Source organism: Balaenoptera ricei, chromosome 3 (assembly GCF_028023285.1).
Source record: "Balaenoptera ricei isolate mBalRic1 chromosome 3, mBalRic1.hap2, whole genome shotgun sequence".
NCBI classification, from domain to species: Eukaryota; Metazoa; Chordata; class Mammalia; order Artiodactyla; family Balaenopteridae; genus Balaenoptera; species Balaenoptera ricei.
Window position 1 is genome coordinate 105,871,235 of NC_082641.1, and position 14,089 is coordinate 105,885,323.

General features: G+C 44.7%; 1 protein-coding gene across 1 annotated transcript in view; it reads right to left on the reverse strand.

The window, feature by feature from the left end:
- The window catches only part of MARCHF3 (membrane associated ring-CH-type finger 3), a 148,548-nt gene extending 140,022 nt beyond the window's left edge, over positions 1 to 8,526 (reverse strand). Inside the window, exon 1 of the mRNA XM_059919441.1 lies at positions 8,298 to 8,526. The gene's annotated coding sequence lies outside the window, so the exon portion shown is untranslated. The remainder of the gene's footprint in view (positions 1 to 8,297) is intronic.
- Between the last annotated feature and the right edge of the window lie 5,563 nt (positions 8,527 to 14,089).

The following is a 14,089-nucleotide window of genomic DNA, read 5'->3' on the forward strand; positions in this document are numbered from 1 at the left end:
TCTCTAGTTGCGGCGAGCAGGGGCTACTCTTCATTGAGGTGCGCGGGCTTCTCATTGCAGTGGCTTCTCTTGTTGCGGAGCACAGGCTCTAGGCACGCAGGCTTCAGTAGTTGTTGCACGCAGGCTCAGTAGTCGTGGCTTGAGGGCTCTAGAGCACAGGCTCAATAGTTGTGGTGCACGGGCTTAGTTGCTTGGTGGCATGTGGGATCTTCCTGGACCAGGGCTCGAACCTGTGTCCCCTGCATTGGCAGGCGGATTCTTAACCACTGCGCCACCAGGGAAGTCCCGATCTTGTTTCTCAATGATATAAAAGTGAGCAGGAGGTGGTAAGAGTGATTAGGCAGGTGGGGGGCGGTCAGTGACAAGCATGGGTAAAGTTGGTGAAAACTGAGGTTTTGTGAGGCTAATCACTTTTGCACTGTGTAAGGCTGTCAGCGCATGTAATATCCCAGCGAGCAGGAGCTGCATTATTGTGATCTTTTTCTTAGCACCAGAAAGACATACTGGAATGCTCTAGGAAAGTTTTTTGAAAATGGTCAAAAATGCAGTTACTCCTGCAGGAAAAAGATTAATGGTAACACTGATTATAAGAGCTTTTATAACGTAGAGTTCTTACCTGAACAGAAGGGAAAGAGAATGTCAAAGAAAGGAAAACATTATTGGAGGGTGGGGGAAATGAAGGAGAGAAGTTGAAATTAGGGAAACCTAGGAGGTTAAGGATGAGAACTTTCCGACTATGAGAACCTCTGTTTGGGTAACACGTTCACAAAGGGTAAGAGGAAGAAGATTTGCTATTAGGGATGCTGAAAAGCAGATCTGAGAAAATGCCAGAGTCAGGCACCACAGGGAGAACGTCCACTGACCGCAGGGAAGGGTGACCTGTGTGTTGCACAGATGTTTGCCTCCACCCCTCACCCAAGCCTCCCTCAAGTCCTCCCAGGCCCCAGCTCCTAGGGGAAAGCAGAGCCCCGGGATATGCAGGGGCATGTGCTCCTGACTTACAAGATCCAAAAGAAACCAGTATTTGAGTCTATGACCTAATCTAGGGTGGCTCATCTTCTCTGCTGCCTTGAACATTGAAATAACTTTTAGATGTAATCAGTCAATTTTCTAGTGATATTTTCTTGGCAGGTATGAGAAGAAAGCACCTATGTTAAGTAAGGCTTAATCTCCCAGATGAGACAGAAGATAGGGGTCCTTGATCTCTTGCAGTCATTTAAAGCTCGTTAGGATCTAACATAAAAGGGCTATACTAATGGCCCTGACCTCAGGCAGTTATGCTTAACTCAGCTGATCCATAAACTCTACCTGGACACTAGGCTGTACACCACCTCAGTAACCCAGCTCTGAGGTGAGAGCTGGTACTTATAGAAGCCCTCAGACTACATCATAAACCTGACTATGTAGGGACACTTCCTGAATAAAAGGTGGTCTATCAATGAAAAATATTATACAAGTTAGTCTCTGAAATAAAAATCTGCTGGAATTATTTAATTTTTTTTTAAAGCTTTACTTAAACAAATGCCAAGTTTCCCCATTCAGCAGCCTCTAGGCCCAGCACCATCTAGTTCCTCCAAGACCCCCAAACCTCCCATGGCCAAAGCTAGATCATCACCTACACTGGATGGCAAAAGGGACCAAGCCATCTGAGACTTCAAAAGATGTGAGAGTGAAGCTGTCCCAAGTCTCAAAGTGGGGTCCATGAATCAGCTGCTTTGTCAAGATATGACAACAGGTATGGGAACATCAAAGGAACCAGGGGAGATGGCCTAGACTGGGTGTGGGGGGGGAGTTGGAGACATTCTTGAAGACACAACAGGGAGGCGGTGAGAGAAGAAGGCAAGTCAGGAATGGAGCAGAGACTCTGAACATGGAAGGGGCAGGCATGGATGATAGTTTTATGAAGTGTTAAGACTAGGGCTAAAGCAGAAAGTCTGGGACTATGATTCAGTTATTACTACCATGCAGACTTTTGGTGAATATCCTGTGCATGTCCTTTTAAGGCCTTGCAGGTGTTCACCTGTAATTCTTTGCAGCCCCTAGTGCACCTAGCAACTATTTCTTGAATACCATCTCTTGAGAAGCTACAAGATGACAGGTGTGGTCCCTGCCCTCAAGGGGCTCCCAGTCTGGAGGGGGGGATTACAGGATGTAAGGACTCTGCTGGCTGTATACAACCAGGCCAAAGAAGGGCATGGAAAAGGTTCCCAAAGGTGCTAATACTTGAACTGCATTTTGAGTTAGCTCAGCTGAGAAGAGGTGCTACCTATGATAGGTATTCAATTACTACTTGATAATTCATTTCCGTTCATTTTGATTTGTAATGATTACCTGGAAGATTGTTCAAGGACTAGGAGATAGTTCTTATCACCATTGTTTTTATTATTGTCAATCAAAAAGATAAACCTATCCATTTTAGTGTCTAGGGGTATAATCTGAAAAATACTATACCCTACCTTTGGCTGAGGTGAGGAGTGCACTTGTAATTTTTCTAATTACAAGACATCTTCTCGTTATACTTATTTCATAGCAAAAAGTTTTAAAAGATTTTGAAAAGATCCCATTTTGTTCACTTGAAATGTGTGTGTATATTTTAGCATAAAATATACTTGGCAGCTGCTAACATAATTGGGTGGCTACGTCTTGCAAAAACTTGATTTCTTTTTAATCAAATTTTCGGAATCATACTGGGTTTCTTGCCAGTGCTGCAATAGTGAGCAATAAATACATCATTAGATCAATGGTGGTCTGATGATGGATTACTCAAAAGATAGTTCCAGCCAAGAAGAATAAGCCCAGAAGTCTCACTGTGCAAAGATTAATAAAATATTGTTTAAAACATAGATACTGAGTTAATATAGCAGGGAAGAAAACACTGCAAAATACAACAGAACAGCCAGGGGTTTACAATGTAGCGATACTGATCATGGATTTTCCAAAGTATTCTAGAGCAGCCACACTATTATATATGCCTCTGATTAGACTCAGAGATGAGAAGGAAAAAGTTATTAAAAAAAAGAAAGAAAGAAAGAAAGAAAGAAAGAAAGAAAGAAAGAAAGAAAGAAAGAAAGAAAAACTAACCAGGGGAAGGCCTGCTGCTATAATAAATTATTTAAAGCAAGCAGGGCTAGTAGGTTGTGAAGACAATATAAAACAGAATCAATGCCTCCAAGAATACCCAAACCATCAGCACCTCTATAAATTTCTTACCACCCTATCTGGCATTTTACTGGAGGTATTTCTTTCCCACCACTCTCTCCATCCCATCCCAGCCATGACCCTTCACTTTTTGCCAGTTCTTTTCTCAGAGCTTAATATTTGTCTTTCTTCTGTAACCCAGGATGCTGTCTTCAGTTATATTTCTCAGCTTGTATCAGAAGAGTGTCTGTAAGGACACAGATGAGTGAATCTGTCACTTCATTCATCTGGATCTTAAATTTCCCATAGAAACTATGTGCTGGGAATATCTAATAAGATACATGTAACAACATGACTTTAATATTATCCTTCTTCTTCTTCTTTTTTCTTAATATTGTTATAGTTAAATCCACAAAGTTAAAGCTAGAGTAGAACTTCTATAGCTCAATGAGTGTTCTATGAGTAGAAGGTATTATTGGATCCAAAAAACCAAAGTGAATGTAGGAGCTTAAGGGGGCATTATAGAGGAGAAAGAGTCAAAATGGCTAAAATTAAAGTATTAGGAGCTGTTAAAAGGGCAGGTTGATTTGAAAAGTTAATTTTTTATAAGTAGATTTCACAATGGGAATAAGGGTATGGAAAGAAGGGCCAAAAACTTGAATTTGTCAAATTCTTTTTGCCAAAGAATTTTGCCAAAAGTATGCCATGGCCAAAAAAAGGAAAAAAAAAAAAAAAAAGAGTGAGAATTGTTGCTTAGAAGCTTATAATGATCTGTGGCCCACTTTCCAGAAAAGTAGCATTCTACTGTAGTTTTTTAACTGGGCACAAATCAGTACCATTGTATAGGGGCTGTGATTATACCCTAGGCTTTGGAAATTTTCTAGGTCCATCCAATCATGCAGAAGCTGGGCAAATAAAATATAAGCAAGTTCCTTTTGTCAGTGTAAAAACATTATTAGCAGCATAACATGACTCAATAGGCAAAGAGTACAGGTCTAAAATATTAGTCCCCCAAATTCTACATATAGGCTTTGTTGCCTTTGGGTTCTTTGACCTTTTGCAAATTACTTGCCATTCCAAGTCAAGCCTGGATGGTTAAGGTCAGGATCATTGAACCAATTATTATATATGGTGGTTAGCTTTAGAAAGAAAACTGTTCCAAGGTCACAGTCAATATAAAAAAAATTCTAAGAGGTGAAAAAAAAACTGTAGATGCTATGAATGACTAAGCATGAGTCTATCATCTCATCACGAAGCTAAATAAAAACAATTCAAAACACATGGGCAACGTCTCAGTTAGTGGTGTCATCTTTGAATGTGAAAGACAGAATCTAAATAGGGTTGGCTCTCGGTGTCCACGGATGAGGAACCTGCAGATATGGAATGCTGACTGCACTCCGCAATTTTATATAAGGGGCTTGAGTATCCCCGGATTTTAGTATCTGCAGGGGTGGGGGTCCTGGAACCAATCCCCCGAGGATACTGAGGTATGACTGTATTATGATCCTTTTGTGGCTGCTGTTTGCTCATTTGTAACAAAGTGGGAAAAAATCCTCGCACTCAAAGGATTGTTACGATAAGCAACGTAGGTTGCTATAAACATGCCTGCCAAGTGTTCCTCAGAACATAAATTGCTCCATAAAAGTCCCACTAATGATCCAGTGGCCTGGAAGAATCTAAGTTCAGTGTCCCAGCCTATACAGGTCCTTTTGTCATCAAGGAAGTAAATATTCTGGGCACTTCTGACCTCAGAGAAGTTATTTGTTTTTTAGGTACCTGGAGGGTAGAAAGAGGGAAGGGCAACAACTTCTGACAGATCCTTTCTTTTTTAAACTTTATCTAGGAGTCTTACACTGAGAACTATGCCAGTCTGAAATGGGAGAACAGAATCCGAAGGTCAGTATCAAACTACATATAAGAAAGCTAATTGGCAATAATTAATACACCAGAATCACACTGATTTGAAAGGAGAGGCGGCAATCAATTCTCAACCCCTCTCCCTGTGATGCTAAGAAAATCTATGTACCCGATTAATTGGACACCTCAAAATACTTCTAAGATGACTTTCTGAAAATGAGACTCCCTGGGCCTCTGGGTAGGTGGCCTGAGACACTCTCGCGACCAACAGGCAGACCAGCTGCAGCTTCCCAAGGAACTCCTTGACCTCAGATAAGTCTGTACTAGCCCTGCTGAGGTCCTAGCCCCCAAGCTCGAAAGAGTATTAGTGAGTCAAAGGTGGCTCTCAAGGACTGGGATTCTTCTACCTTTCAGGGAGAAATGCCCAACAATGTGAGTTAGGACTGACACAGTTACCCCAGAGCACCCAGGAACTCGCTGGACCTGGAGTAGGGAATGGATCAGGCTGGGGTGAGGTCTCAAACTACCTTGCTTCCCGAGACAGACTTCCTTAGAATTGGGGCTAACCTGGTTAGGGGATTGCTAAGGAGTCCAAAAGCACTTCTGAACACAGAACAAAAGGCACCATTGTTGAGGACAGAGAGTTAAAACATTAGCTATAAATTTCACATGGCTGGTAGATGCCACCTGGAAATTTTGGAACAATTATTTGTTGAATCAGCTCACAGACTGTAATTGTTCTTTTATATCATAAATGCCATTCCAGCGTTTCTCAAGATATGGTGAGAGGATCCCTGACATCAGAATCACTTGTGGGTGCATGTTAAAGATGCAGATTCCTAAGTCCTACCCCAGATTTCTGAATCTAATCTTGAAGACTAGAGTCCAGCCCATGAACTGAATTTTTAAGGAGCAACCCAGTTGACTCAGGTGATCCATATCAAGGCAGGAGAATTATTGTGTCTACATAGTCCATCAGAAATGTAAAGACATAGATTAGGGATTAGAATGTCTTCCCCCAATGTTTAAGTACCATAAAAATGAAAACAACACTTGTGATGAGTTCTTAAGAACCATTCCAGTATTTTCTACCCACATATAATAAACACCGTTATTAAAATATAATTATGAGCATAAAATTATTGGGTAAAATATCAACTGTGCTTCTCAAAAATACTGCCTTTATTTTGTCACCAAAAGTAATTATGCTGTTAAAGGAATTTATAGTTTTTTAAGTATCAGTTTGCTGCAGGAAATTAATAAGCTGTTATACTCCTCCCATACCCTTTTAGTCATCAGAAGTTTTGTGATAAAGGCTTTTTTTCTTATTATTTTTTAAACTATAAATTGTGAACCATTGCAACTAGTGATTAGGCTGAATATGAATTTATATCCAAGTTATAAATTCCTAAAAATACATTTCATTAGAATTACCAAGGCGGTCTAGAGCTAGTAGATTAAATAGCTTCTGTAATAAAGCTCTATTTACTTCTGTTAAGATTTTTTTTTTTTTTTTTTTTTGGTGCAAAACAATTCAGTTTTAATGCATTCTCTTAAGAAGCAAAAGGAAACAGTTTCTGATATACATGTTACTGCAAAGCGGTAAACCAGTGCTGCATGGTTATGTGACAAGCACCACATTTCTTTTCCGGAGGGATATTTTTTTTCCCTTGTATACTCCTCCTTCCCAAACCATGCCTATTAATTACTTCACAAAATACAGTTTGCCATTTCTGAAGAATCAAACACTCATTTTCTCCCTCACCAAAAATCACACGTTCAGACTGAATTCTGAATGAAAATGGACTTGAGAGGCAGGCTTTGTTTATAGCATGTTGTTTCTACTAAGGGTTGCCCCCTACCCACGTTCCACCCTAGTGCTCCCACTGAAGTGTACATGTTATGTTTTAACAGATGGGCCGGCTGGCGGCTGCTGGGCTATAAAACAGGAACTGGGAATCTGCTTGGAGTGGTATTGAACTGAATGCTCGTAAAGTTCATGGACATACACCGACCCAGACAGACTAGGAAGATCCAAACATGCTTATACACACACTCACCATACACCCCACAGATCAGAGGGTCCATCTCTCTACCCAGAGGAAGTTCAAGGCTGTTTCCCCCTCCATATCTCTATTTCATTTGCTTATCAATTTTATATACACACATATAAGTACACACATATGTAGGCACATCTACATATGCATGCATAGCTATATATCTCAATGTTTTTATACATCCTCAAAGATCAAAATATTCCCCAATTCTGTTGCCAAGTCTCTACCTAGTACTTTCAATAAGCTCTCATTCACATCAAGTAAGAATTACAAGAAAATATTGCATTCAATTCTATTTAGTCCACACATAATATAAACTACATGTATGTAACTGCCCTCAAAAAAACAGCTGCTTTTACCCCTTACCAATGAGAGAGAGAGAGAAAAATCTATCCCAGACTGAGTCACAAACATAAAGTGTCAGGTTTAACCTTGAATCCTCTGCTGTCAGTTCCTGTCACAACTTCATCACTTAAACACACAGGTGCTCAAACAAACACCAACCGACCAGCCTGGTGGTCGTTTTCACGGCCTCTTCTTGGATTCCCCGAGGCCTCCCTGCACTGGGACAGTCACCAGTTACCCCCGGTCCTAACGAAGTCCTTTGGACACACCTTGCAGGTGGATGTGGAGGTCTGAGCACCTCATGAGGGATGAGAATTCAAGTGCTAATAAAAAGTAATTACAAAGTTTAATATCCGCGCTGTCAATTCCTTTCAATAATTGCAAAGCTCTGAAGCCCCTGCTACGGAACCCGACTGGTCCTGAAGTTCTCTGACCCCTAAAGATGCACCCGGAGCCCGATGATCGCTGGCTCGGGCTACGCATCAGACACACACAGGACTATCTCGTCTCACCGACCCCAGCGCGTGTTAATTTTTCAGGAACCCGTCTTCAACCATCTAGGAACTGCTGTCCGCACGCCACTGGACTCGAAGGCCGCCCCTAGCGCGCGTGTCGCCGCTGCAGAGGGCCAGGAGACGCGTCCCCGGACCCCACCTAATGATGGCAATTACAACATGCCAAGTTCTTGCGAACGCAGAGCCGCGTCCCGGGCTGAGTTGGGACGCTTTGAAACAAGAAGTTCGGGAGTGGGGGTGCTGGCAAGGAGTGAATCCCGTCAGCCCTGACCTCCTCACAGCCGACACGCTCGGACAGACAGATCGACGCGCCCCAGGACGCGTCCAGTCCCCTATTTGCCGAACAGCGCGAGAGGAGCCGCTCCCCTTGCGCGCGGCGACTCACCCTAGTCGACGAGTCCAGATGGCAAACCGACGCCCCTGCTGCGGGTCCTGAATCCCAAGTTGCCCGGAACCGGCGACAGCTCTCGCCCTAGCCCACCGGGGCACATTGGCTCCGGCAGGCACCTCTGAGGGAGCACAAACCTGGCGGCCGCCCCGGCTCAACAGCTGCCTGGAGCACGCTGACAATTCACGGACCTGCTCAGCGAATGAGATGGACAGCAGGGCTGAAGCAACCGGGATCCGAAGGGAGGCGGGGCCGGGCGGCAGGAGGGGCGGGGTCATATCTGGGCACGCCCCCGAGGAGGCGGGGCGCTCTTCAAAGCGTGACTGGCGGAGCCCGCAGCCAATCAGGGTGGCGCCCGGGCCTGGGGCGGCCGCGGGCTGTGCCGAGCGCCCGGCTCCGCCCCGCCGCCGCCGTCCAATCGCCGGCAGCCGAGGGCTGGCTGAGAGACGCGCCCACGGCTGGGAAGTTGGCTGAGGTGAGGAGCCGGGGCTGTGGGCTGGCGCTGTGGGGGCGCCTGCGGCGGGACCCCGACGCCTCAGAAGGGAAGTGGCGGCCCCGGAGGGCCCCTGTGGGCCTGGGGCCGCCCGGAGCCGCCGCGTGTCGGCGCGCTGTGGTGCAAGAAGCCCAAGCACTGCGCGAGCCGAGACTGGGTCGACACCGCCCACCCCTGGCGCCCGCAGGAGGTGCGTAACTTGGCTCTAAACGAGGCCCAGCAGTCGGAGGAAACTGAGACCCAAAGAGGGTGGGTCCCGGGCCGGATCACCCAGCCGTCCGTGGAGGCCAGGGCCCGGAACTGGGAGCTGCGGGCTCCCTGAAAAGGCTCTGATTGAGGTCTGGTAGTTATCTCCGAAACAAAACTCCAACTCCGCCCGCCCCCCCCACCCCGGAAGGTTCGCGACACATCCCTCCTCACCCCTGCCCTTCACACCACCGGCAGCGGGGACTTACCAGACGCCTAGCCTCCATTCCCGACTCAAGGTGCCCGGGCACTTGCGCAGAGCCCGGGGGCGAAAGGGAGGCCCGGGCGCTGGACGGTCGGGCTGCCCGGCGGGATGGCATCCCCAGCGGTGGCTCCCCCTGCCGTTGTCCCTGGGGCCTGCCGGACGGACCAGGACCGTCTTCGCGGACTGGAACACCGCAGAGCCAGCCCCGGCCGTCGCACTCTGCGCGCCCTCGCACCCTCCACTTCGGCAGCCCCTGGGCCTAGCTTAGAGACCCCCGTAGTGGCGGGCCTGGGGGCAGCCTGAGCTCGCTGGGTCAGTCGTGGCTGAGTGGCCCCGAAGGAAGGCTTTAGGGGCTCTGCCCTTCCTGGCCGTTCCGGTCGCTGCTGCTCGTTTTGTCGGCGGATCAGCTCTTCAGCAGGGGTTTAAACCCTTACCTTGGCTGCAGCACACATACGTAGGGAGCTGGGGGTATCAAGAGTCAAAAAGCGGAGCGGGGTGTTGCTTTCCAGACCGAGGCCTAGAATGTTAGCAAGCCCTGGACTGTAGACTGGGCGTGGGAGCGGTCTCTGTGTGCCTGGAACTGCACCTGCCACAGGTAGACACCCAACCCATGTTAGTAAAATGAAGGTGTTCATGGCAGGCGAGGGGTCAAGCTCCCTGGTGCCCTGACACCACTGACCATTGTCTGCCTCAGATCTCAGAAGTCCTAAAGGTTTTAGTCTCTCAGTATGGGTAACTATTCAGACTATCATATACGAGAGAGTATGGACCTCCACAGGTGTTATTTCAGTGGCTGCCTGGCCCCCATAAGGACCTGCGTCATAGGTAGCCCACCTCTCATGAGCAGGTTCTGATAAGGGTCATTGGCAGAAGGAAGGCAAAAGTCCCATTGCTGAAAAGTAGTGAAATGGCCCCTCTAGCAGGGAAACCTGGATCTCTGAGGTGAGCTCTGGCTTGAAGTCAGTTTCAAATTGTGTCACCTCAGCTCCCTGTCTCAATGGGGAAAAGCAGGCAGTCAGGGGGGCAAGAAAATCAGGGTCTGGACAGTCCTTATTAGGCCCTGAAAGATTGATCAGTGATGCAGAAATTGTGCATATTTAAACCTTTCCTCATCTAATGAACCAAAGGACTGGTACAGGCAAGGAAGACCATTCCATCCAATTCCAACAGTTGCTTAGCATGCCGTGGAGTGGCCTGGGAGAACGGCCTTTGCCCACAAGGAATGAGATGTAGACCATGTGAATGGAATATATACTAAGTCTCTCTACGCTGAAGACGGGATGGGGGATAGAGGAAAAATGTATTTCCTTGGATTTTTTTTCTCACTCCTGGATATGACTGGAGAAAAAGTTTGCCAACAGTGTTTATCATATTAACACCCTGTGAAGGTTTTTCACAGATGCTAATGATTATTTTAAAAATCACCTTGGTAATAGGAGCCAAACATTGGCTGTTGACTGTACTTGATGTAGTATTTGTGTTAAATGATGAAAAAAGGAAATAAGGGACTTCCCTGGTGGCGCAGTGGTTAAGAATCCGCCTGCCAAGGCAGGAGACATGGGTTCAAACCCTGGTCCAGGAAGATCCCACATGCCACGGAGCAACTAAGCCCGTGTACCACAACTACTGAGCCTGCACTCTAGAGCCCGCGAGCCACAACTACTGAGCCCGTGTGCCTAGAGCCCGTGCTCCGCAACAAGAGAAGCCACCGCAATGAGAAGCCTGCCACTGCAACGAAGAGTAGCCCTCACTCGCCACAACTAGAGAAAGCCTGCGCGCAGCAATGAAGACCCAATGCAGCCAAAAATAATTAATTAATTTTAAAAAAAAGGAAATAGGAAATTTCTTCTCAGGAAATAAGTTACAACTAAGCAAGTGACTTCCATGTCCCAATTTCCAAGGTTTTCTGTTTGTTTCATACAGACATTACTGTCATGGGTTCCTGGACAAGCAACTGGTCTCATTTTCCCTTATAGAATGGATGGCGTTGGAAGACTGTAGATTACAATTCATATTTCCACACCATGTGCTGTTGTAATTGTATTTGACAGGAGCTTATCACTCAGGCACAGACTTACTCCATTTGTTGCCAGTCCCCCTAATGATCTCTTGAGTTTGGGCCATCCCCATATTCTACAAGGGAAAATTAGACCTGTTACTTGTCCAAGGACTCATTATGGTCCTATTTGTATTAGACAAACAAAAAAACATGAAAATCTGGACCTGGAAATCACTTGTTTAGTTTCACCAAAAGAAATATTCTTTCCCTCAAAGAAATGAGGAAGTTTATGGTATGGCTTGGGAATGAGAAGATTGAGGTGGGACCATGGAAGCAAGGCTGGTCCCTTTGAGGATGGTGAGCAAATTTGCCTTCAGGCACTGTCATCCACCTCTCACACTGAAAGAATATTTTGGGACCTTCTAAATTTCAATAGGGTGTGACTGATAGGAGCTGTGGGTTCTAATCTGAGTGGCTGCTGTGGTGAGTGCTCCTGGCAGTCACTTAACCTCTGTTCACCCTTGCTTCCTTGATCGTAAAACAGCAGTGGCAGAATCCACTGTGTTTATCTGCTTAAGGCGGACACCATAATGATGGTGACACAGCACTGTAAATGTACCAACTGCTGAAATGGAGAACAAAATGATGTTGAAATGGGAAAATGGTGGGGCCTGAAGAATTCCTTTTTACGCTTACAATTTCTATTCATTTTAATCTCAGTGGATTACTGTCCTTTCATTCTACGAATGGAAATGAGGGAAAACAGCCCTCACAATCCTTATTCTTTGATTACCAAATGTTTCAGAAGCTTTACTTAAGTGAAAAGTATTTTCCCCCTTTCCCATGTCTACCACCTCTCCTAACATATATTCAGCTTGGAAAATTATTCAGAATTTGAACAGGTTGAGCAAAGAAATGCAGTCAGAAGTAGCAGATTCTAATACCAGCTATGCTGTGTGTTCATTATGAGACCTTGGGCAAGCTGTTAACAGTGCCCATACCTTAGTTTACCACCTGTGCAACTACAGTGATACTTACTAATTTCACAGAGGTAGGAGAGATAACTAATGGTAAGGCACTTTGAAATATTAATTGTAATATAGACTACAAAATATCATGTAGGTGTTTTTGGCAAACTAAAGTGTGGTGTTAGTTTGTACACCACAACTAGGAGATATTTTTGTAACAGAGAGAGTACTCTGGCACAATATCTGTGGCCAGGGTGATACCACCCACAAAACAATGACAGCTTATTGCATTTGAATGAAAATGACACTGTTCCATATGAGAGTTATATTGCTACAGACCCAACTAAGTAAAAAATATGATAACAGAAATGGGTGGAGAAGGGAAGCTTCTATTCCACAAAAACATGGGATTTCCTCACACATGCCCCAGAAGAAAAACTACATTAAACTTCTTAAAAATGGATGCCACTATGTGAGTACAAGTCTGATGAAAGACTAGAATGGTCATGAGAAAATGGCCTGATATAAAAATTAGACAGACTGGTCAGAAGTACACCAGAAGATAGAAAAATAGTCTTAACTTTAAAATTTCATAGCAAAATGAGTAACACAGGAATTAGACATTGGGGAAGGGAGGATCATGTGCTCAGGGAGGAAAAATGGACTCCTAACCTAAGTAAAAAATAGGAACAGTAAGGCTACTAAGAAACAGGACAAAGAATAATGGGCTCTGGAAATACCATAGACCAAGGGTTGGATTTTCTTTCCACTGCTTCCTAACTTTGAGACCTTGGACAAGTACCTTAGTTTCTCAGAGCCAGATGGCGTGGGGGTGGAAGGTGATAAGGTTTTTCTTACTGGCTTGTTATGTGTCTCAAACAAGAGTCTCAAACTCTCAGCACAGGGCCAGGCTGATAGTGGGCCCTCTACCAGTAATAATAGCCTCTAATATTAATTGAGCAATTACTTTATGCTCTGCACTGTTCTGAGCCTTTTCATCTAATGACTCACTTGATCCTCACAACTACCTTATGATGTCGCTGCCATCTCTTCCTCACTTTCTATCTATGTGGAAGTACTATTCCAGGAATAGTATCCTGCTATGCAGTAAAAGTCAAAATTCTCTTTTTATAGGTACTGGAGATATTCCAAACATCTTATTTTTCTATAGGCAACCTCTTCCTTGAACATACTAAGAAAGAAAATAGCATTTAAAACTACCATTGTCTTACTTTGATGTGGAGTGGGCTAATACAGCCTTTCCTGGTACCTAGAAAATCAGGCTACAGTGAGCACTCAGTAGCACATACATGACAGCAAAGCAAATGAGGGATTCAGAGTTTGGGAGAAAGAAGGCCGTAGAAAACAAGTGCTTCAAAACTCCAAACCAGTTTCCAGATCTCAGATGGTAAGCTCCTAGAAGATGTGGGCTTCTAGACAGTGTACTTCTCATCTGGGTTTGGGTTTAGTGGAAGTTAGTTCCCTTGAGGCAATAATATTGGAATGATAACTGGCTAGCCAAAGAAGGAAAAAAATGGATGATCCCTTAGAAATGAATTCTATCATTAGTTATTATGAATACCCCAAATTATGACAAATTCATGTGTAAGTATGCCAGGGAAAAGTAGCCATGCACTATAATACACACAATCATTTATTACCCAAGAGAATTTAGGTGCTAATGTGCATGGTATTGCATCTGTGAAATTCTGAAACTCACAAAGGATTCCAAGATATAAAGCCAAATAAAACATAATACAGAGGGAAATGATTTTGATTATGTAACATTTATATATAGCATTTCATTTTACATTTCAAATTGCTTTTCAGTCATTGGTTTATTCTTCACAGCACACCTGGGGAGTACCTCCGTGCTGT